This window comes from Mesoplodon densirostris, chromosome 20, assembly GCF_025265405.1.
Source record: "Mesoplodon densirostris isolate mMesDen1 chromosome 20, mMesDen1 primary haplotype, whole genome shotgun sequence".
NCBI lineage: Eukaryota > Metazoa > Chordata > Mammalia > Artiodactyla > Ziphiidae > Mesoplodon > Mesoplodon densirostris.
This window is the reverse complement of record NC_082680.1, coordinates 25318304-25338813: the sequence shown is the minus strand read 5'-3', so window position 1 is coordinate 25338813 and position 20510 is coordinate 25318304.

The window sequence follows — 20510 nt, the reverse complement described above, 5'->3', positions numbered from 1 at the left end:
ATTTCCTTCCAAAGGCATCTATTTCTTTTTTTTTTTAATTAATACAATATTTAATTCAAGAAAAACTGCTTTAATTAAAGTTTTGAAGTTACATATTGAAAGGGCATTCTACATATATGGGGAAACTGATACAAAACATTCAACACTGAGATAAATTTACTAAAATATTTATATTTTAAAGGAAATCGAATCATTTAGGCATCTAGGCAAAAAGATCAACTCACAAAGAACAGACAATGAAATTGTCATCAAGCTTTTAAACAGTCCCCCTTTATGTCAGGAAACAATAGAGTTAAGAAACTCAAAAGAAAAGTAAAAAGATAGCAAAGGATTTTGTATATTCATCTGTAGTGTGTTGAATAGTGGCCCCAAAAAGATAGGTCCAAGTCCTAACCCCCAGTACCTGTGAATGTGAACTTGTTTGGAAATAGGGTCTTTGCCAATGTAATTAAGTGAAAGATCTCAAGATGACATGATCCTGGATTTAGATCAGGCCCTAACTCCAATAACAAGTATCCTTTAAGAAACATAAAAGAAGACAAAGAGACACATTAAAAAGAAGGTATTGTGAAGGTGGAGGCAGAGGTGGTTTTTATGCTACAACATGCCAGGGAACTCCAAGCGCTACCAAAAGTTGGAAGAGGCAAAGAAGGATTTTCTTGTAGAGCTTTGGAAGGAGTGTGGCCCTTCCTATATCTTTTTATTTATTTATTTATTTATTTATTTTCACACACACACACACACACACACACACACACACACACAGACAGACACACACTGTATTTTATTTTTACAAGAGATAAATAAACTGACACCAAGCATTGTAAATGGATGACCACAACAGAAGCAACAATGATTGCAATTACCAAACACGAAACACACTCCTACTATGTCATAATATTGACATTCAGTCCAGTAATCGTCCACTGTAACAGCTCCTTTACCTTACCATGAAAATTGATTTGTATATTTTTTGCCTCTGAGTCCTTGTGGGATTTTTTTTTATTATTCAAACAGAAAGTCACAAAAATTATAATCATCCTCATCAGTTCACTCAGTCCCATGTAATTAATTTTTTTATCTTGATCTTTTGTTAGCACTTTTATGAATTCATCAGTTTTCCATTAGAGTTCTGAAAATGCTTATTCATTCAGTTCAGCAGTATAGTCAGTTACCAGAAACCTGTACTTGTCAGTCTTTTCCATGAATTCCTTGAAGATGAAGCCCTTTTATAGGAACATTTTTGCAAAAGCATCAGAGTACACCCAGAACTGTCTGTAAATAACAAAAGACTTAAAAATGACCACAGCTAAAGATTTGATGAAAGTTCATAATAATGCAATTGACAAGGAAATTGAGTTATTTCTGAGATATACATTTTAAAGTAATAACTAAAATTATGACTTATAATATTGTACCAGAACCTATAAGATTTTTAGAAATTTCATGTAATGTCTGAAACATTTATATTAACATATTTCCATACAAATAACCCAAAGAAAGTTTAGTATTAGTTGTTTTTTTGTTTGTTTTTTTTATACTGCAGGTTCTTATTAGTCATCAGTTTTATACACATCAGTGTATACATGTCAATCCCAATCGCCCAATTCAGCTCACCACCATCCCCACCCCACCGTGGTTTTCCCCCCTTGGTGTCCATACATTTGTTCTCTACATCTGTGTCTCAACTTCTGCGCTGCAGACCGGTTCATCTGTACCATTTTTCTAGGTTCCACATACATGTGTTAATATACAATATTTGTTTTTCTCTTTCTGACTTACTTCACTCTGTATGACAGTCTCTAGATCCATCCACATCTCAAAAAATGACTCAATTTCATTACTTTTTATGGCTGAGTAATATTCCGTTGTATATATGTACCAGCCATATGTCTGTTGATGGGCATTTATGTTGATTCCATGACCTGGCTATTGTAAATAGTGCTGCAATGAACATTGGGGTGCATGTGTCCTTTTGAATTATGGTTTTCTCTGGGTATATGCCCAGTAGTGGGATTGCTGGATCATATGGTAATTCTGTTTTTAGTTTTTTAAGGAACCTCCATACTGTTCTGCATAGTGGCTCTATCAATTTACATTCCCACCAACAGTGCAAGAGGGTTCCCTTTTCTCCACACCCTCTCCAGCATTTGTTGTTTATAGATTTTCTGATGGTGCCCACTCTAACTGGTGTGAGGTGATACTCATTGTAGTTTTGATTTGCATTTCTCTAATGATTAGTGATGTTGACCATTCTTTCATGTGCTTCTTGGCCATCTGTATATCTTCTTTGGAGAAATGTCTATTTTGGTCTTCTGCCCCTTTTTGGATTGGGTTGTTTGTTTCTTTAATGTTGAGCTGCACGAGTTGTTTATATATCTTGGAGATTAATCCTTTGTCCGTTGATTCGCTGCAAATATTTTCTCCCATTCTGAGGTTTGTCTTTTGGTCTTGTTTATGGTTTCCTTTGCTGTGCAAAAGCTTTGAAGTTTCATTAGGTCCCATTTGTTTATTTTATTTTTATTTCCATTACTCTAGGAGGGGGATCAAAAAAGATCTTGCTGTGATTTATGTCAAGGAGTGTTCTTCCTATGTTTTCCTCTAAGAGTTTTATAGTGTCCAGTCTTACATTTAGGTCTCGAATCCATTTTGAGTTTATTTTTGTGTATGGTGTTAGGGAGTGTTCTAATTTCATTCTTTTACATGTAGCTGTCCAGTTTTCCCAGCACCACTGATTGAAGAGACTGTCTTTTCTCCATTGTATATCTTTGCCTCCTTTGTCATAGATTAGTTGACCATAGGTGTGTGGGTTTATCTCTGGGCTTTCTGTCTTGTTCCATTGATCTATGTTTCTGTTTTTGTGCCAGTATCATATTGTCTTGATTACTGTAGCTTTGTAGTATAGTCTAAAGTCAGGGAGTCTGATTCCTCCAGCTCCATATTTTCCCCTCGACTGTTTGGCTATTCGGGGTCTTTTGTGTCTCCATACAAATTTTAAGATGATTTGTTCTAGTTCCATAAAAAAATCGAAGGCATCTATTTCTAATATAAGTTATTTTAAGGAAGTGAAGGGAGAAAGTTGAGATCAAAAGATAAAAGGGACTAGGGCAGAAGAGAAGGGAAATGAAGATGAAGATCCAGCCAAGGGTCTTCCCTGGTGGCGCAGTGGTTAAGAATCCACCTGCCAATGCAGGGGACGTGGGTTCGAGCCCTGGTCCGGGAGGATCCCACATGCCGCGGAGCAACTAAGCCCGTGCACCACAACTACTGAGCCCATGTGCCACAACTACTGAAGCCCACACACCTAGAGCCCATGCTCTGCGACAAGAGAAGCCACCTCAATGAGAAGCCCACGCACTGCAACAAAGAGTAGCCCCCACTCGCTGCAACCAGAGAAAAGCCCGAGTGCAGCAATGAAGACCAAAGCAGCCAAAACAAACAAACAAACAAACAAACAAATAAATAAATAAAATTTATTTTTAAAAATGTATTAAAAAAAAAAAAAAAAAGGTCCAGCCAAGACTGGCAACTGCCTAGATGTGTAATTTCAGATTCTCAACTGTCTTCTAATAGAATTACCTGGAGAACTTTAAAAAGTACTTATTCCCAGTTTCCAACCCAAGAGATGCTGATTTAATTGTTTTGGGCAGAGTATTTTTCAAAAGCTTCCTAGGTGATTCTAATGTACAGCCAGAGTTCAGAAAATTCTGCTCTGATCCCTTTGTTTTTGGGATTTTGCACCAACTGGGTAGAAGTAGCGAAGGCAGATGGTTGAATTGACTAGAGTTGGAGTTTTGCTGGGCAGGTTCAGAGGAAGGATAATGGAAAAAGGTTGAAGGGCTGGCCTACAGAGTCTAGGCTGCAATGAGAAAATGAAGAGCATGAGGTGATTAAAAAGACTGAGAGAAAATAGAGTAGCCAAGGAGTGGTGAACACATGCAGAAAGAGGAAGAGGGCAATTGATTGATCCGGAAGCAATGAAGAAAGTAGCATTCCTTTTCAACTTTCTGATGATCTAAATCCACTCCTTCAGTAGCATGCCCCTGAAAATAATTTTTAAAACATTTTAGACCAAAACTATAAGAGAAATAGAAAATAGAGTTTATAGAGAATTGGTTATTACAGCAGTGCTTAAAGTATGGAGGAGCAGAAGGCATAGATAGTGGGGGAAAATTCTCAATTAAAAAAAATTTTTATGGCTTTTCTTACTCCTCATGTATCACTCTGAGATTTCTTGTAATTAAGAACTTTTAGCACCTAAGAAAGTAATTGGGATCTTCAATTTTAGTGGGTATTAGTAGTAGTAATATGATTTTAAGATAACCCCTCCTCTGGAAGTAGAGATATGAATAATGCTTTTCTCTAAAGAAAGGATGTGGTTAATTGAATTTAGGGATCCTGGCTATATTATCATTAAGTTATTGGAATGATCTTAAGTCATCTGCATATAATATAAGACTTTAAATAATAGAAGCCCCAGAATGAGACGAATGATAAACAAGGCATCAAGACAAAACTCGTTTACTCTAGATTTCTCTAAGAGCCTAGGAAAAAAACTGTGAACCTTTCTTAACAAATGAAGTGACAATAAGATGAGGGAAAACAGCAGAGACCTTCACGTCCTACAGCAACACAAAATGAAGTCTCGATCATAACTCGAGAGAAGAGAAAGAAAAACGCGTTCTGAGAATGCTCACATTATTTCACAAGGAGTCTTAGAAAAAAGAGCACTATTCATTGGAATTTTTCCCCATTGTTCTCTCTCATTAAAACTGGCCCTGTTTTGTCTTCCTCTGAGACTGTTTGAATTGTAGATTCCGATGTCCTTTGAACTTTGTTCTTTGATAAAAGTTGGGCAAAAAACACATGCCACAGACAACTGTGGACCTGAGATTTGAGACTCGTGATAGTCCTGGGGAAAACTTCCCGCCCCGTGCCAAAAAAAGGAAGACAAGTGTTCAAACTGACCAGGAGGCAAAATATTTCCATGGTTAGTCATCAATATCTACTAAGAGGCATCAATAAACTGCAAGCTTTTTAGATTCAAAGGATTTTTTTTAAAAAAATCCTGTTTACCATCCCCATCAGGCTGGCAAGGCAGAAGGAAACATCTCCTAGGATTGGTGTCCATCAACACATTTCCACCAAAACAGTTTCTGGAAAAAAGCACATTTCTGTATGTTCCTCCTCAAAAGATAGTGCCTTTTCAATAGCCTGAAAGTAAACATGTGACAAATTAGGGAGATTATGGAGGAGTTTTGTTTTCAACTGTTTTTTCCACTCTATGCCTTTTTTTCTTCCTTCTTGCAAATGAGAGTCTATAAATGTAGGCATTTATGATTTAGGGTTCTCTTTGATTTGAATACCTTTCTAATGGTGATAGTTTAAATTGATTGAGGTCTGTATGCCTTTTTTTCTTCCCAGAAGGCTGTTTCTCTGTGTCTTAGTAAATTTATGGTGCTGCTCTATTCCAACTGGCTGGATTGGGTTGCATTCATGTTACCCAGATCACTCTTCCTCATAATTGAAATACATAAAAGCTAAAATGTGGCTCAAAAAGGATTTCCATTGGACCCCATATATTTGAAGGGAATTTCTGAGCACAGAATGCAAAGCTAATCATATTCTCAGAATGTGAAATCATATTCTCAGAAAAACAGATCCCAGCGCAATAATGCTTCTCACCTCCAACACTAGACAACCAGGGGAGCTGACCCACTGAGCTCCATTCTGGGGGAAGACAGAGGTTGGGATCCAGGCTTATAAACTTCACTGAGCCCTGGACCCAGGAAGTGAAGTAATAATGAGTAATTATTACTTGAGTAATAATTACTCATTGAGTAGTAATGAGGTAATACACACCAATAGGAAGTCTGCATAACTAAGTCCCCGTGGGGAAAGTCGACAGAACTCTCCCTTCTATACTTAGTGGTCAAACATACTGAAAAAAAGATAGGTTGGACTCATGAAACATTAATACACCCAAGAATCAAACACAAAAGTAAGAGGATAGCATGTTTAATTTCTAGATCACTGCCAGAAACATTTTTCAGTATAGTCACCTCCTAACTCAACACAATTAATTGAGTAATTGTCACGTTTTCTGACTTTGCCAGAGAAAAATGGTTTTAAAAAGGAACCCAACCAGTCTACTCAAAAGTTGTTGTGTTTTGAAAGTCCATCTCATCCTCGAACTTTTATCGTCATAGGATTTAGCGAAGTTGTTGAATCACAAGGAAGTAAGGACATGATCCAGACAACTGAATGTGTATTGTTCATAGATTTACCTGTGCTTTTCTCTTGGGGCAGCTGTTCTGATGGCAAGAACCAAATGATACCTTATTTTGGTTTAAAATGGGGATAACTACACATCTATTAGAGCCACTAAAATGAAATGAAACATAGTGACAATACCAAATGCTGGCAAGGATGTAAAGGAAATAGATCCTGTATATTCCTGGTGGGAGTGTAAAATTGTAAAGCCACCGGGGAAAGTAGTTTAGCAGTTTCTTAAAAAATAAAACATACACGAACCCAATGATTTAGCAATCACACTCCTGGGTATTTATCTCAGAGAAATGAAAACTTATATCTACGCAAAGACCTACATACAAATGTTCATAGCAGCTTTATTGGTAATAGGCAAAAAACGGGTACAGTCCAGATGTCCTTCAATGGGTGAGTGGTTTGAACAAACTATGGCACATCCATACCTTGGAATACTACTCAGCAATAAAAGGGAACAAACGATTAACATATACCACAGCTTGGCTAGATTTCAAGGGAATTGTGCTAAGTGAAAAAAATCACAATCTCAAAAGGTCACATAATGTATGATTCCATTTGTATAATATTCTCAAAATGACAAAATTATAGAGATTGAGAACACATCAGTGATTGCCAGGGGTTAGGGATGGGGTGTGGTGGAGGAGAGTGAATGTGATTTTAAAAGGGTAACACGAGGGAGATCTTTTGTAGTGATGGGACAGTTCTCTGTCTTGACTGTGGTAAAATTGCATAGAACTACACACACACACACACACACACACACAGGTAAAACTGGTGAGATCTGAATAAGGTATGTGAATTGTAACAATATCAATTTCCTAGTTTTGATATTGTACTGTAGTTCATGGAAGATGTTACCATAGGGAGAAATTGGGTGGAAAGTACATGAGACCTCTCTAATATTTTTGTGACTTTCTGTGAACCTCTAATCCTTTTTAAAATAAAAAGTTGAAAAAATGGAGGATAACATGAAAACGGGGCCACCCTTGAAACATTGTCTGAAAAAGCTGACCAACTTTATTTTGTGGAGATAAGAAAGCCAGAGTGACAACATGTGGGTAGACGGTGGCTATAAAAATAGAAATTATTCCCAAATGTAAACTGATTCTTTTGTATGAACAATCTATTTTTGTGTTTCTGGAAGCTAAAAAACCTGATTCACTGTGTCTATTGACACTTTCTTCGAATGGTTACATGTCAATTTTTCCTAATGAAACATGTTCCAAAAGACCAAGCAACAACATATATTGCTGTACAGCTTCAAGATACTATTCTTGAAGTTGTTGGCTTTGAACTCTTGTCACATTGACTTTCTGAAGATATGCAGCAGCTGATAACAGCCACTGGGGGTCAGACTTCCCCATGGCATCTATTCAAACATATTTCTTAGCCAGGGCAACTGCAGACTTACAGGTTAATAGAACTCAATCCTTCCTTTCTACTTGTAAGAGCTCACCAAAGCAGACAGAAATATTTATGTTCATGGTAATTACTCAGCTCGGAACACAAACAGATCCAGGGATTGCGGAAGAGATACCAAAGTAGTTTTATATAATCTCAGTTAAATATATCATAGTTAATGAGGATACAGCAGAGGGCTAGTGTTTTCTCTAACCTCCGGTTAAGATACAATCTTCCTTCCTGCAATCTGGGCAAGAAGAGCCCTGCCCTGGGCCCCTCCCATCAGAAGCCCCACACTGGTCCCCATCCAGCCATGCCCCTCACCATGGAACAGGAATCCCAATTCTTTTCCAAATGGCTGAAAAAATCCTAGATTTCTTCCCAATAGTTAGATATCACAGAGTGCAATTTTGAGCAATGATGAGCAGAAGATAGTTTTGATAAAGACCTTAACAAAGAGAAGGTATCAGTCTCCTAGGGCTGTGGACAATGGAGCAAATTTTAAAAGGGGGACTATTATGAATCACAGAAGAAAATAAACCAGGATTGATATTGCCAGATTCTAGAAGTTGGTTTTGAATTCTTTGAGTTTGAACAGCATATCGCTGAATCTGATTGCCAGGGCATGGCACGGAAACACCAACAGCTGAGCTGCCACGTTGCAATATGATGATGACAAGGGACAGGCACCAAACAACACTGGGCTCACTGATCCAGAGAGGATGCTGGTGATCACCAGTGGTGCTATCACTGCCTCCAGTTGGTCCTCTGAAGATGGAGGTGAGTGAGTCATAAGGGAACCGCCTGTGAGGGAGAAGAGGTTTCATCTGCCCAGGGACAAGGAAAGGAATTTCCAAGTGGTCAGCTTTACAGATCAGGCATGGCTCCGTCTGATGCTTCCATGATTGCATCTCTTCTCTCTATATATATTTCTAAGGGGAGTTCAGATTCTCTGATGCTTCCATGATTGCATCTCTTCTCTCTATATATATTTCTAAGTGGAGTTCAGATTCTGGGACATACGTGTAACTGAAATGGCTCTGGAGACCTGTTCTCATACTTTAAGAATCTAATTTGAACCAAGGGATTTCCAAGGTCCCCTAGTGTCTCCTTTGCATCCCTTCCTACTCTTGCTTTGCAAGGTGAGTTGAGATGTCATCACTTAGAATTCAAGAGTATGAAGCGAACAGTCCAGCACAGAGGCAAAGAAATTTCCTGAGATCACTGTCTTGGAACGCTGAGTGGCAAGATACACAGCTTGCATCGAATGGCAATAAAGACACTTGTGCTCTGAGTGAAGCAATAACAATTAAACCCATCAACTTTAACTGAGGTTGAGAAAACAAAAGACCTCCCAGTTTACAGTGGCCCCAAGCCAGGAGACTGCTGAGACTGGAGAAAACTCAGACTGCAGACTGAAGAATGCTATCTTCTAAGAAGAATGTACTAGTGAAAATTTTCAGGAACAACAGTTTTGTCAAGTTTCCTCCAGAATGTTAATCAGCCAGGATTTCAAAGTCTTACCGGTAAGGTAAATATTCTCTAGCAGGTGCAAGGAAGAGAAACACACAAAATCCCCCTTGAGCAAATTTAGAAGGAGTGAGATCTAATGTTATATGCTGGCTCTTAATTTTTTTAATAGCGATAAATTAGCTTGGGATCAATGAAAGACTGAAATATCACCTAGACCTTTGAAGATACAAGTATAGCTTGCAGAGGAGCCATGGGCAAAAAGGAAAAAAAATTGCCGCCCTGAGAATGAACTTGGGGTTTTCTGGCCTGCTGCAAAATTAAATAAATGTTCCTTGCCGTTGGCAAAAAAGTTAATTTTAAGTCTCAGCTTCTATGACTTTGCATCAGTCTTCTCTTAAGTCACTTCTTTTGACCTAAACTTTTTTTTGAGAGGTCAGATAAGAGATTATGATTCTCAATACATATTTATCCAGCTATGAATCCAAAAGTTCTGAGCTGCATAAACACATATGACGAAGTCAAGCTCACATGTAAGAGCAAAAAGCCACGTTGTCAAAACCTACTGTATCTGAATTTGGACACTGAGATATAAGGCTCAGAATCTCTCTTTTTTTTTTTTTTTTTGCGGTACATGGGCCTCTCACTGTTGTGGCCTCTCCCGCTGCGGAGCACAGGCTCCGGATGCGCAGGCTCAGCGGCCATGGCTCACGGGCCCAGCCACTCCGCGGCACGTGGGATCTTCCCGGACCGGGGCACGAACCCGTGTCCCCCGCATCGGCAAGCGGACTCTCAACCACTGCGCCACCAGGGAAGCCCCAGAATCTCATTTTTATATCCCATGGCATTCAGAGGGTTAAACACCTCAATTTCGGACACAAAGTTTCCTATCCTGTGTTAACAGTTGTTCAGTATCTTTGAGGTCCCTGGAGAGTTGCTGGGTTGGGATTAAAACTGTACAATGTAGGGGATGCAAACAGGGCTCTGCTTCCAGATTGACCCGGGTGTTGATCTTGCTGCTGTCACTTACCATCACGCACAAGCTCCTTAAACATTCTTACACTCAGTTCCAAACCTGTCAGTGGAAAGAATAAACCTCTCCTGGAGGGCTGTTATGAGAATTAGGGAAAACATAAGAGTTTGCGTGTAGTAGGAGGCGTTCTGTGGATGGTAGCTATCACCCCCTAAGTACATTGAACGAACACACTTAAACAGTGATTAAATTTCAACATTTGGGCTTCCCTGGTGGCGCAGTGGTTGAGAATCTGCCTGCTAATGCAGGGGACACGGGTTCGAGCCCTGGTCTGGAAAGATCCCACATGCCGCGGAGCAACTGGGCCCGTGAGCCACAACTACTGAGCCTGCGCGTCTGGAGCCTGTGCTCCGCAACAAGAGAGGCCGGGACAGTGAGAGGCCTGCGCACCGTGATGAAGAGTGGCCCCGGCTTGCCACAACTAGAGAAAGCCCTTGCACAGAAACAAAGACCCAACACAGCCAAAAATAAAAATAAATAAATTAAAAGAAGGCTCAACATTTTTAAAAAAATGTCTCTTCTCTCCAGATTAATTTAAAAAAACCCAAAAAACAAAACTTCAACATTTATTCTGGGGAATGTCTCAGGTCCTACATTAGATTTGCTGGCTTCACTTTGAGAAGCATTTCTAAGACCTCAGAAGTCCTTGCAATCCCAGTTTTTTCTAGTTTTATTGAAATATAATTGACACACAGCACTGGATAAGTTTAAGGTATACAGCACAGTGATCTGACTTACGTGCATCATGAGATGATGACCACAGTAAATTTAGTGAACATCCGTCATGTCATAAAGGTACAAATTAAAGAAATAAAAAAAAATATTTTGTCCTTGTGATGAGAACTCTGGATTTACTTAACTTTCATATAAAACACACAGCAGTGTTAATTATATTTATCACATTGTGCATGATATCCCTAGTACTTATTTATCTTATAACTGGAAGTTTGTACCTTTTGATTGCCTTTGTCCAGTTCCCCCTCTCCCCACCCCCAGGCTCTGGTAACCACAAATCCGATCTCTTTTTCTATGAGTCTGTTTGTTTCTGAAGTATGATTGACCTTCAACGCTGTGTTTGTTAGTGCCTGATACACAGCACAGTGATTTGGTATTTCTATACATTTCAAAATGATCACCACCATAAGACTAGTTACCATTGGTCACCATACAAAGATATTACATAATTATTGACTATATTCCCTGCAATGCACATTTCATCCCTGTGACTCATTTATTTTGTAAGTGGAGATTTTGTACCTCTTAATCTCCCCCACCTACTTCTCTCTTCCCCCCATCTTCCTCTCCTCTTCCTTTTTTTTTTTCTTGATAGTGTTCTCACTGGATTCTATAATCCAGGAGTACAGCTTCCCTTTTAAGAAGTGCTGTTTTCTCTTCAGGCAGTAAGTAGTTCAGAAGCATCAGAAAGCAGGCAACATAGTAGTGGAAGCTGAAATGGAAGTAACTGGAGGTTTTTGGATGCTAAAGCCTTGCAATATTCATTTATTTTTAAACTACACATACATGCTTATCTCTACTGTGGTTGCTTTTCTTGTTATCTGCTGATTCCTAGCATGACCCCTTTCTTCTCTACTCCTTACCATCATAGAAACGAATGTGACCTTGAAACATTTTTGTACCATTTCTCTTCTGGTTCAATGTCACACCGTCTCTGTGAAGAAGTGGAGGTGACTCCAATTTCTCTTTCATTCCTTGCTTTTTGTCCTCCAAACTTGATAACTATTTCTTTCCTAGGAAAGATAAAATTCCAGAGCCTCTCCTCCTACTGAATCTCTCCTTTTCCTTCTGACCTGTGAACCATCTCATAATTATTATTCTTCACATGAAACTCTCCCCTTAGACTTCCTGTTCTTTTATTTATTCTTGTAAATAAGAGGATGAAATTGAGCTGGAAGATAATATTATAAAGTCCATTTTTATCTGAATGAATAAGGCACCAAAAGAGTTCTAATTAAGGCTTCAGGGGAAGGCTGGGGGGAAAAAATAGAATATGTGTGTGTGTGTGTGTGTGTGTGTGTGTAGAGAGAGAGAGAGAGAGAGAGAGTGAGAGAGAGAGAGTAGTCTTTAGTAGGAGGCCACAGGGTTCTGTCCTTAGTCTTGTCTTGAGTGTTTAAATGAACACAGAAAAGACATCAAATTTGCTGATGAACCAACATGTGGAGAGATAATTAAAATGAAAATTGAAAGAAGAAAAAGCCAAATTATTTCAGCATATGAGAATTGTAGACTAATGCCAAGAGAACAGAATTTAACAGGCATTAAGTGCAAAAACCTATATCTGGTATTAAAAAGTAGTTGACTGTAGTGTGGAAAATTAATAAAGTGTTTAAGAAGAAACAAGCCACAATGATGGGAATATGTCTAAAGGACATGGGAACTAATTGAAAGAGCTCCCAATGGCCAAAGCTGGAACAATTTGAACAAGATAAATTGGATTATAATCCAAAGTACAAAATAAATATCCATGAGTCCATGCTGACATGAATGATTGACTAAATAACTGGGAGAGAATAGCATTACCTTGACTATTACAAGAAAACCAAATTAAAAATTCTATATGGGAAGGAATTATTTATAGTTTCACTTTTCCTCAGCACATAGCAGTCTTTTTAAGAATCAGTTTAGACACTAATAAAGTATTCCTGATATTTACAGTAAAAATAATATTGCTTGCTTTTGTGAAGAATCTAATCCATGAGCTGTTATGCTGTATGAGCTGTATATGTTATTCCCATATATTTCTCTACTAAACTCTCCCTCTTATATTTCTTATCCATTCCTCTCCATCTCAATCCTGCTAGTTTTTGCTTGATATTTTTCTTTCCATTTCACTGTATGGGAGACAGTGTTTATTGTTCCTCCAAAGTCCATTGTCCATTTGAACCATAGTAACAGAACCCTTGATTTTTACTGTGTATGTGACCAACGAAAATAAACGTTGCATTTCCCAGCATCCCTTGTAGCTACATTCTGATGTTTGGCTTGGTTCTTACCAATTGGTTATAAACAGAAATTTGTGCAAGTTCCAGGAAGTATCCTCTTTCCCAATTTCTGGAATGTGGAAGTAATTGTTAGAGTTCCAGTAGGCATCTTGGACTTTGAGGTGACCTTGGGGACCGGAAGTCATGCGTGGCCGAAATACAAGATAAAAAGAGGCTGAATTCCTGTCACTAAGGAATAGCATATCAGCCCTGATGACTGCCTACAATTTTTCTCCCCAGGGATATCATATTATTTATTTTTCTATAATTTAATTTATGTCTAGCTTTCACATTCTTCCCAGCAGTGGAAAATTTAATTAATTCAGAGAAAACTCAGTCAGAATAACATATATATTAGGCTGTTTGAAATTGTAACACAGGTCATTGAAGAGCTGTCTATTTTTTCAGTCTTTTTTCTATCATTTTTAATGGTTTTTATTGCATGTCTTTTTGCCCATTAATCTTTACTTTTTCAGTGTAAAATCCACTGTTAATTCCATGCAGAGTATTTTTTTATTTTAGATATTGTATGTTTCACCTCTAGAAGTTTTATTTAGGTCTTTTTTATATTTTCCATGTCTCTACTTAATATGTTCAAGCATTACACTACTTTCTTGACACATAGAATATAGTTATAATATCCATTTTTATGTTCTCATCTGCTAATTTATCACCTATATAATTATAAATCTGTTTCTATTGCTGTTTCCCCTTATTATGGGTTATATTGTTCTGCTTTTTGTATGCCTTGTAATTTTTTATTTGATACCAGACATTGTGAATTTTACATTGTGCTGGATACTTTTGTATTCTTATAAATATTTTTGAGCTTTTCTCCCGTAAGTGTAGATAAGTTACTTGGAAATAGTTTGATCCTTTTGAGACATTTATTTATTTATTTATATTATTATTACTATTTTTTTGGCCATGCTCCACGGCATGCAGCATCTTAGTTCCCCAACCAGGGATCAAACCCTTGCCCCCTACAGTGGAAACGCGGAGTCTTAACCGCTGGACTGCCAGGGAAGTCACGAGGCTTGCTTTTAATATTTGTGAAGTGGGACCAGAGCAGCCTATAGTCTAGCTGAGATACGGCCCTTCTGAGTACTTTACTCAATGTCCCATGAATTTGCAACTTTTCCTTTTTTCCTGGAAGGAACACAAACTATTCCTGGCCCTGTGTAAGTTCCAGAGGTTGTTCCCTCTTCTCTTAGGTGGTTCTTTCTTCCCCCTCACACACATGCAGTGAGCAGTGCTCAGCAGAAGATCTGAGGGGGATCCTCTGCAGATCTTCAGAGTTCTTCCTCTGTGTACCTCTCTCCTCTCTGACATTTGGCTCTATGAATTCTCACTGGTTTAGCCTAACTCTGTCTTCTTCATTTGGCCAGACTTCTGGCTTCCACCTGGATTTCCCTCCTGCACTGCAGCGTGGAAACTCTATCCAGTCAGTAAACTGAGACATCTTGTTTGTTTCCCCTCCCTTAGGGCTTACTGTCCTGTGTTGCCCGATGTCAGTGTCTGAAAACTATTGTTTCAAATACATGTCTAATTGTTCAGTTGTTTCAGGTGGGAAGGTAAATCTGGTCCCTGTTACTTTATGTAGTTCTTTTTAAATGAGAGAAATACATTTCTCTCTTGTATGGCTGCTCTTGACATAATTCTAACATTATACTTAATTCTAATAATATACTTAACTAACATAATCCTAACTAAACATGCCTGCTAAATTTTAGTTGGATGCCTATTGTTCTAAATAACCATTCAAGAATTAATATATTTGATGGATATATTTTTCCTGGGTGGAGGAAAATAGTCCATTGTGCATTTCTTGTGATGTTATAAGGTTATATAATATTCAGCCACTGAGGAAACAGATTTTATTTGAGGACTAATTAACAAAGGATCAGCTCCTTTCCCAGAGCTGTACTTGGGCTCTTCAGTAGTTAATAGGTTTAATTAGTGAGCTCCTACTTAAATGTGGATGTTAACTCTCAAACTCTAGCCACACACACAGTAAAAAACCGTTGTGGGCTTCCCTGGTGGCGCAGTGGTTGAGAGTCTGCCTGCTGATGCACGGGACACAGGTTCGTGCCCCGGTCCGGGAAGATCCCACATGCCGTGGAGCAGCTGGGCCCGTGAGCCATGGCCGCTGAGCCGGCGCGTCTGGAGCCTGTGCTCCGCAGCGGGAGAGGCCACAACAGTGAGAGGCCTGCGTACCGCAAAAAAAAAAAAAAAAAAAAAAAAACAGTTGTTTCTCCAACTGGATGGAGAATTTTCTGAGCATATAAACAAAGGAGCATGCACATCATTCAGGCAACATGGTCCTATTATTTTGCTCTAAGTTCCATCTTTACCCTTCCACAGGCAGTTACTCAGGATGCTTCTTTTTGTCTCTATCTGTAACATCTCCTATTTTCACATCTTTTTTTTTACTCAGTATAGTCCAGGCTTCAAAGATGATGTAATAAAAGGAGAATTGAAAAAAGATCTGAATTTATCAACCACTTGGTCACTGCTTATTATTTCATCACTTATTTCATCACTTAGTCTTAGTTTAATTCATCTATAAATGGAATATCACCTACATCATGGAGTTGTTGAAAGAACCAAATGAGTTAACTTAGTACATATAAAAGTGTGCACTAAAGTGTTTTAGAGAATATTTGTGTTAAATAAATGTTGATGGATTTCCTTTTTTACAATTCAGCATTCCTTTTTCTCTCTATTACCCTCTGCTTTTCAAAAAGACCCTTCCTAGTAAAATATTCAAAATGAAGAAAAATTAATGAGGATTATCTTAGGACTCAAAGGGGCTACAGAGTAAGGTGTTATTTATAAGGATGCTCTAAATGCATTTTATCACTATCCACCTTTGATCTCAAATGCAAATATCAGATAAAATAATCCGTAGAAAATGCCAACTCAGGAAGTAAGAACTGCGGCCTCTGAGATAAGCACGCCAGCGTCCAAGAAGTCACTTTAGAAACACTTCTGGCTTCTATTAAATCTCTATCCAGTACTAACATTGGCTTGCATTAAATGCAAGAGGTAATGAGAGGCCATTTGAGTTGTCTCTTAAAGCAGCCAAGAACTTTTATTGCTGTTCTTTGAGAAGAGCCAAGGACTTGATCCTCATCTGTAAAATGAAGACATTTGATTAGATAACTTGCAGCTGTAAAAATTCTGATCAGCTAATTATTCATTATAGAGGTCTGCCCTTTAAATTTATCTCACACGAATCAGTTTATGTCAGTTCAAGCCTGGTGGACCTAAGCCATGAAGAAAAAAATTTGTTTTGCATTTTATCTTGCCTTTACACCTGCTGCACTACAAAATAATAATAATAATAATAATAATTTAATAAGGATAGCTTATCCTGAAGATAATTTTCAAATTTATAGAATAGTCGATAGCTTCCCTGATATGAACTGTGGTTATGAAGTGTGGAGAGAGGGAAGAAGAAGAAAACAGGGCTTCCCTGGTGGCGCAGTGGTTGAACGTCCGCCTGCCGATGCGGGGGACACGGGTTCGTGCCCCGGTCCGGGAAGATTCCACATGCCGTGGAGCGGCTGGGCCTGTAAGCCATGGCCACTGAGCCTGCGCGTCCAGAGCCTGTGCTCCACAATGGGAGAGGCCACAACAGTGAGAGGCCCACGTACCGCAAAAAAAAAAAAAAAAGAAGAAGAAGAAGAAGAAAACAGAAGAGAGAAGGCTCAGAATCTTCTTTCACCATTACTTAGCACCATCTTCCTTCTGCAGGCAGTGACAGACGTAAAACTTTTTCTCCTTTCATGATAGCCCTTTTTGTAGACACGAACAGACCCCTTCTCTTATCTTTGGGCTGAATTTTTCCCAGTCCTGAGTATTTCCATCTAGTATGTTCTATTAAGGGGAGGAGGAAGGAAGATTAAATAGAGAATCTCTTTTCCAACATTCTAGCACTATTTTCAGCATTTCTTCAGTGGCATACTGGCTGTGTCCTGCATACCTCCCCAGTCTTCAGCATCAATGAAAAAACGACTTCCCACCTTGGACATCTGAAAGAAATAGGAGGAAAAACATTAGGGAAAACGTTTCTTCAGCAGTCATTCCCTTTCTATGTTTTTCCATTACCTTGCTGGAACAAATTAACTGAGTTACCATTTCTTCTGATTAGTAATGCTATTTTTTACAGCACTCCAGGCAAGTTTTAGCATCTGGTATCACTGCAGCCATGCTGCACTGAACAGCCACCAGCATTCAGTCTATCATTTACAGACTCTTAGAAGGCAAATGGAAAGATGACCTTGATTGAAAATCTGCATAATCCTTTCCTATGGGGAAAGGCTCTCACGGTTTTATCTAAATATATAAAGACCACCCTGTGACAATCAATCTAATTAAGGGCACAGAGGTAATACAAATTGTGTCTCTCTCACCATGACCTTTTTCTTGTTAACCAACATACTTTTCAATGACACAGGAAGGATCTGGTTAAAAGAAACTTGCACAAGAGAAATCCAGAATTTCTTAAATCTTTGGGGTATGCAGTTGAATGTGACCACCTTAACATTAAGGTCAATCTTTGTATTTAAAACTACTACTTTGTGGAAATTTTTTATGACAATAAACTTGCTTGTTGGGAATCACAAACCGTCAATCCAATAGCTTGCATTTTACCTTGAAGCAAAGGATGACTCTGAACAGAACTGTGCTATATTCTTGAATCGGTCTGGCAGTTCAAATGTGTTTCTGTGGGGATTAAAATATATGATGAAACTGAAGGATGCTTGAATGCACACTTCATTCTTTCAACCAACAAATACTTACTGAGTAACTATTATGTGTCAGAACTGTTCTTAGCGTTGTTTATACTGTGGTAAAAAAACGATAACAAAAGCAGACAAAATCTCTGCCCTTGTAGAGTCTAGTGGGAAAGAAGGACATTAGATATTTAAACCCCAAATAAATATAGAATTATAAAAGAATAGGTTGCTGTGAGAGAGAGCAGATGTAGTCTCTGATCTGAATCACTTAAGGGAGGGAGGTCATATAAGTTCTTTCTGAGAAAGAAGCATTTAAATGGAAACCTCAAGGATGAGTAGGGTTTAACCAAGTGGAATATTCAAGGGAAAAGTTCCAGGCAGAAGAAACGTCTGCACCACCCAGTAGTGCTCAGAGGTTCAAGTTTCACCAACAGAATCAACCATCAGGTGAGAGAATTGTTGTACTGTGTTTCTGAAAACTGGAAATTTCCTGGATGACTTCACAGAGTTGGATCATCATTGTACATGGAATCCACAATGAAACAGTCCAGTAATTCTCTTGACTGGATAAAGTTTGACATTTATAATAGCTAGAAATAAACTCTGGCTAGTAAGACTTGTCCGCCTAATTTCACAGAAATTAAAGCCCCAGCTTCTATTTAAGATTATATTGTCAGACATAAAGATCTTGCCAAGAGGATCAGAAAATCTCAGGAAATACAGAATTAATAACTACAGATGATTTCAGATGTAAGGGAAGACATGCAGATTGATATGCTTCTTAAAAGGACCACTTTGCCATTTGAAATCTATTTAAAAAATGCTCGGAGTCTATAACATTAAATATTTGTTTTACTTCTTATTCTGATAAAGCCTGGTAATTATGCCTTGTTAACGAGTTTCATAGCATTCAGAAACACTACAATATTTACAGAAGAAAAGTCCAAATTCTGTGGACCTTATCTCAACTCTCTGCAAAAGTCATAGAGATTTCTAGTCTGTATTATATGTAAAACAACAGAACTGCCTGTCCCTTAATTAAGTTAAATAATTTGTAGACATAATCTTTATTAACTTCATTACTGTCTTAGAAAAACATTTTCCAGAGAGTATTCCACAGAACACCAGATTCAAGGAATATTAATAGATGTTACTTGAAAAAAAGAGATTTTGTAATAGAGTGTGGAAATGCCAAATTAAACAAAGTACAAAGGGTTATTGCATAACTCTTTAGATCCCTTAATATACAAGTGTTCATTGAAAATATCAAAAAAGGGGATTCACTATGTAGTATTTCTTTTTTTTTTTTTCGTGGTACGCGGGCCTCTCACTGTTGTGGCCTCTCCCGTTGCAGAGCACAGGCTCCGGATGCACAGGCTCAGCGGCCATGGCTCCCGGGCCTAGCGGCTCCACGGCATGTGGGATCTTCCCAGACCGGGGCACAAACCCGTGTCCCCCGCATCGGCAGGCGGACTCTCAACCACTGCGCCACCAGGGAACCACTGCGCCACCAGGGAAGCCCTGCAGTATTTCTTAGACACATTTATCTAAGGAACCTTTTTCCATAGGCCATCAGTGGGAATCCGCATTCTGTGCAGCATTCTTTGGAAGCGCTACCCTAATGAAAAAGTTTTTTGATAATGGCCATTCGGACTGGTGTGAGGTGATACCTCATTGTAGTTTTGATTTGCATTTCTCTAATGATTAGTGATGTTGAGCATCCTTTCATGTGTTTGTTGGCAATCTGTATATCTTCTTTGGAGAAATGTCTATTTAGGTCTTCTGCCCATTTATGGATTGGATTGTTTTTTTTTTATATTGAGCTCAATGAGCTGCTTGTAAATTTTGGAGATTAATCCTTTGTCAGTTGCTTCATTTGCGAATATTTTCTCCCATTCAGAGGATTGTCTTTTCGTCTTGTTTATGGTTTCCTTTGCTGTGCAAAAGCTTTGAAGTTTCATTATGTCCCATTTGTTTATTTTTGTTTTTATTTCCATTTCTCTAGGAGGTGGGTCAAAAAGGATCTTGCTGTGATTTATGTCATAGACTGTTCTGCCTATTTTTTCCTCTAAGAGATTTATAGTGTCTGGCCTTACATTTAGGTCTTAAATCCATTTTGAGTTTATTTTTGTGTATGGTGTTATTGGCATTTTCTTAGTGACTTTTCCTTATGCTGTTTAGTAAGCATAATGCCTTAGGATACGTATTAGCTATCAGATTTTCTCCTGAGAGAGAAGGAAGGACCTTATTTTGCTGCTAACATTCATTATTTTAGACATTATGCTGAGAGAGAGCAAAGAAGGCATTTGGGAGGAATTGCTTTTCTATAGGTCATTGGATCATCTGATTATTGTTTTCTGTTTCATTGATCAGTATGGACTCTAACTTTGCAGATATGAACAATTACAAAATTCAATGAAAATAAGATTAAAAACCCCACCAGAAACTAGAAAGATGATACTAGAAGATCTCATTTTGCTGGTCGTGGGAATTTTCCCGTGAACTGACTTTTCGGCTTCTTCATCCGTCCCCCTCCCCAAGGCTACTGTGTGGTCTTTCTTCCCAGAAGAACTA